We start from the raw sequence: 5537 nt of genomic DNA on the forward strand, positions 1-5537 counted from the left end.
AGATTTAAAATTGGAAAGAAAAGACAACACTTAAAGTTGAAGACTAAAATATTAATTTATTCATTTTCTTTGATGCTTTGGAGTGGAGGGACATAAAAGCTACACATGGGGAACAGAGTCCACGCCATGGAGTTTACAAAACTTCAAAGATTTCTTGTAGAGACGAATTTAAGTTATAGCCTTTCTCTTCAAGTGTGAACATCACATGGTGTGGTTAGATTCTTTGATCTTACCCATGTGGGGTACTTTATTATGTATAATAAAATGTGAACTCAATGCATAGTAAAATGTCAACCTCTCCTAGTTTTCCCAACTCCATGACATGGACATTTTTTTCATGTGGAACTTTTTTTTGGCATGTGGAAGGCCATAGGGTTCATTGTGCAAAGTTGTTGCAACACCGAGGCTATTGGATTCTTTGGCTGGATGAGCACCACATGGCAAGGGTCTTTGTAAAATAGCTTTGTTGTCCCTTCAATTGTTTCCTTACACCTTTTTGGCTTGCAAAGGCCATAGGAGAGGGTGGTGGAGATAACGTACAGTTTTTTGGCCGTTTATTTTGGATGGCCCGATGAGTGCTAGGTGGATTGAGAGGATAAAGATTTAGGGCTTTAGAGATGTTTACGTTTCTTCCAAGCCTGTTGCACCACGTGAAGCCTGCTTCAACGTGTGGATGATAAGACGTTCTCTGCAGCGTATGGGGAAGGCGTGGTGAAATGCCCTCATCCACAGCTGAACATACCCGCCTGTGAAGACGCCGTTTTTTGTGCGCGTGATGCAGGCCGTCATGTGGTAAGCCTACACGGCTTTGTTCTCTCTCATAGTGTCTATGACGCCTTGCAATGCATTGAATGGTGCGTCTGCTACGTCATGCGATGCGTGCACGGCTTTGTTTTTGAGCCTGCATGGCTTTGTTTTCTCTCACAGTGTCTATCACGCCTTGGAATGCATTCAATGGTTGATGGGAAGCTTGATTCTTTTCCCTCACACTGTGTGTGATGGCTTGCAGGGCATTGAAGGCTTGATGGAATGCCAAAAACGGCTCTGTTTTTTGAGCTTGTGCACATTCAATGCGATGCGAGGTGAAGGTGTTCGGCCTTGTGGCGAGGAGGACATGAAGTAGAGTTATCATTCCTCTGATACCCCTCTTATCAAAGTCTATAAGAGGAGGCCTTCTTCTCTCTTTCTGCATCTCAAAAGTTGTGTGGAGTCGAGTATTAAAATTATATTGTGTTATCAAATTGTATAAGAGCAGCTCTTCTTCTGCCTTTGTGCATCTCAGGATTTGTGAGCTCATTTAGTTATAAATTACCTTTAGCTTTGCTTGCCAATGGCTTCCAAAGAACATAGTGGGAGTTCTTTTGTTGCCAAAGGACGAGAATGGTATGTAAGCAGTGGAGACTCCGATGGTGCTGACAGCATGGATTTTGAAGGCGGGGTGAGGCTTATTGACAGCTTTTGTGTTGTAATTGCTCACTTTGCTTCGTCAAACTTTATATATCGTGAAATGTATCGCTGACTTGTATTACGAATGTGCTACTCATTCTAAAATTGGCGAATATCAATTGGCGAATATCGTTGTTCGACGATGATTATTTTCATTATTATTTTACAAATCTAATGTTTGTTTTAGTCATTCTCTTGTTGCTGTGTTATGCTACGCTTGAATCCTTGCATGGGCTTCGCTTCTTTCTTGTGCCAATTTCTATTGTTGGCCTCATCTCTAACACTTCTCGAGGAGCATTCCAATCGGAGCTTGTTATGCTGCTTTGCCATGGTGCTTCTCTAGTCTTGAATTGCTACTCACATTGTCAAAAGATAGTCAAAATCTAGCAGTAGGTCAATAGCAATGTTGCTCTAATCAATTGATTTACCCCAAGAAGTAGAAGAAGGCTTACCTTTTAGGGGCTTTTTAGAAAAAGTCAGATGTATTGCTTTTGAAAAATAATGATCGAGGACATCGCATGTCTGACAAGCAGGGCACCCTTCAAGAGAATATTTTGAGTGGTTGAGCCTATGAGCACTATCTCTTGAATAAACCATTTGATGCACAAACGAGATTTTGAAACACACTTAGGCTTTATTTTGCATCCTCACATTGTGCATTCTCTCTACCACAATAGCATTGCATGCGTAACACGTGCACACAATATACTTGTACTATGTCGTTCGAAGACCACTATTGTAGCTGCATGTGCTCTTCTCCATGTTTGCGAATAGATATAGGGGTTTCTTATCTTTGTTAGCTTTTAAGACGCCGATTGATAGACCACTCTTAAACAACAATACAATAATATTTCGACGGCATCCACTTACACAAGACTTAAAACTCCTATCTTGTTGATTGCATAACGCTAGAGCAGAAGAGTTCTTGTCTTGTCTTGTGTCATGACATCTCTCTCTCTCTCTCTCTCTCTCTCTCTCTCTCTCTCTCTCAGACACACCAAACACACATAGACCTATGTGACAAGAACATTCACCACTCTCATATGATTACCCACCTTGCAAGCACCTCTTTGCCTTCGAGGTGCTTTAATATCCAAGGAGTAGTTTGTATCGCAAATGAGTGCTTGCCTTTCTATCTTTCATTCCCAAATTTTTCGTTATAATTGGAAAGCATCAGGTCCTCACAATTGATGTTCTGCAGAGCTCCGAAGGTTGACAGAAGCTACTCCTATCTCGAGTGCTCAATCTATCAACACATCCCCAACTGCACGCACAACATCACCACCTTGCAAAAGATTGAAGCAAGAGCTTCACGCCTCACAAGCCTGTTGCACACGCATTGTTTCATTTGTGAGCCTTCTCTAAATGTGAACCTTCTCTTTTGCAAAAGTGTCTTTTTTTGAGAGCCATTTTATTGACTTGTACAACCTGTTCACTTATGCTGCTATCTTTTGGATTCTGTAGGCAATCAAGCTGTAGTGGAGCCCATTGATGTCAACAAGGAAGCATATCTTCAAACAACTGTTCCACCTCATGCACTGAACAAGGCAAGACCTGTTCATATTGAGCCTTTGTCTATTGAGGCTCCGCCGCCGCTGTAAGCAACAATTGTCCCAAATCGTTTTGAGGAGATACCTCTTAAGATTGCTAATGATCCAACTCCAATTAAAGTTGAGAATGCTGGTCAATCTTCTGGCCTATATCAAGTGGGTGAATCATCTCAAGTACATAGCAAGCCTATTGATCTTAGCATTGTTCCATTTGCTCAAAGTGTTCTCCCACAATTCTTGATTGTGGATATCTCCAACTCAAGCCCACAATTCTGTATTGAGGGCAAGATATTGAATCTATATGGGACCTACAAGGTTGTTCTTGACCAATTGAAATACAATCGTTACTTGAAGGTAGATTTAGTGATGAAGAGTGCACCGACACTATTACGATTGTCCTCAATGATCCATGTACATAGACCTCTACATTGACAAGCTCCACCTAGGTGACTTTGTTCACATTGATAGCCCAGTTTTCAAGCGCAAAAATAGGGAAGATGGCGGGTCAGCATTGTATTCCTTGTACATTGATGCTACAACTGTAGTGAGTGCATCATAACGTTTCCCGGTGTCTCTCACCTTCGCCCCTGATTGCAAGATATGTGTATTTCTTCATGACATAAGTGCGCAACAATCTTCAAGTGAATGGTCTCAATTGAGCACACTTGCTTTCTTTATTTTACAAAAGCACAACTCACAATCAAGATTTGATGGCTTTATTGGTGACCTCTTGGTTGCAGATGGTCCTCTCCCATCAGACAGGGCATTTGTAAGAATTCAGCTATATTGCTTACTATTTTCTGCTCTTTTATTATAGATTTGAAATCTTCCATGATTCTTCGTGCTCTTTTTGATTTGGTTTCCATATTGAATATTCTCTTGTAGCTAAGTTTTGTCAACTCCTGCAAAGATGACTGCCAACAATTGCTTCAAGAGATGATTGTTGATGTCCCTGTAATGTGCGTTGCAAGAAACATTGGTGCATTCCTTGGCAAACCCAACATCTTGTCAATATTCGATGTTACAATTCTGGTGCCAGTTCGTAGTGCACGCCTCAGAGAGGAGCTTGCTACCGTGTTTCAAACTCAAACCAAAAACTTAGGCTACAACCGTGAGGTTTGCTCATATAGGATAAAATGATATATTACAAGTGACTTGTTTCATTTTCTTACATAGTTACCTTGTGCAGGTCATTGGTACACTTCAGTTCATCAACTTCAATAGTGTTCTACTAGAGAATCATTGTTCGAATTGTAAATCCAAAAAAGTGTATAGACTTAGGCAAGCACCTTATTGTGGATCTTTCAATAAGAATACCACAATAATCACGACACCAAAGTTGGAAGCACGTATTGCAATAAAAGACAAAAAGCTTCTTGATGTGCAAGTCATTGGTCCAGCAGGGGATTTAGTCCTTGCATTGGATAGAACCTTCAACAAAATTTACATTAACTCCGTTTTTGAGGCAAGAGATACCTTGGCAACAACCTCACGCTTTGGCCGCTTCAAAATCAATGCGAGTGGCCATGTAGTGGCGTATGAAGATGAACATTAGTGTTGAGAATCTTCACCTATCATTATCAGTTGCCCTTAACTTTCCTTGCTTGTTCCAAATTTCATCCTCAAACGAAAGCATTCCACCCTCTACTTTGTAATGTGCTTTTGCACTCTTTATGTCGTGCTCCTAAGTATTGTGGTTCTGCTTTTAAGTATTCTTTCCTTGTTGCATACATTGAGAACTCAAAAGATTTCTCTTTTTCTCTTCTCTCTTCTCTCTCCCTCTCTCTCTCTCTATCACACACACACACACACACACACACACACACACACACACACATACAAACACACACACACACACACACACACACACACACACACACACACACACACACACACACACACACACACACACACAGACAAATACCCACATCCATATGTGGATACATATTTGTATAGACATAGACACACACACATATAAACAAACAACAAACACACACAAAATTTTTAGTAGCCATGCAAAATCCTACTAATTTGAGTATTCCAAAAGAGGTCGACATTGACATGATATTTATGCAGACACATCCTTTTAATCAACAATTGTTTCTGATGCTCCATAGTGTATTGCAAACAAACTTAAGCTTTGAATTATTTAGGCTTATCATGTCACAATCCCTATTTGAGAACTACTTAACAACTCTATTAAACACTCTTCAGTTTCATTGTCCTTTGGATCACAATTGGAGCCATCAGGTGAAAGAGCTACACAGTTGAATGCTTTATATGAAACTTGCAAAACATCAATGAATCTCACAATGGAAGTCATCAATATTTTTGCTCATAAATTTCAAAAAACACTCATGATAATCCTTCACAATGCCACAACTGGACACAACAAACAACAAGTAGTTGGAAAATCAATTCAACAATTTAAAAAAGGAATTCTGATTATAGATACATCTACTATGGGCTTAAAATCTATTATCCTCTCACAACTTCACAATCATCTCGTAATGTAGTCCATTGGACAATCAAAGAGTGTGA

The 5537-nt window shown here is 40.1% G+C and overlaps 1 pseudogene; it reads left to right on the plus strand.

Annotated features, from left to right (window-relative positions):
• The first annotated feature begins 1330 nt into the window (after nt 1-1330).
• On the plus strand, nt 1331-4551 carry LOC147460906 (uncharacterized; annotated as a pseudogene).
• The last annotated feature ends 986 nt before the right edge of the window (nt 4552-5537 follow it).

This window comes from Adiantum capillus-veneris, chromosome 3 (genome assembly GCF_014529385.1).
Source record: "Adiantum capillus-veneris isolate H3 chromosome 3, ASM1452938v2, whole genome shotgun sequence".
Lineage (NCBI taxonomy): Eukaryota > Viridiplantae > Streptophyta > Polypodiopsida > Polypodiales > Pteridaceae > Adiantum > Adiantum capillus-veneris.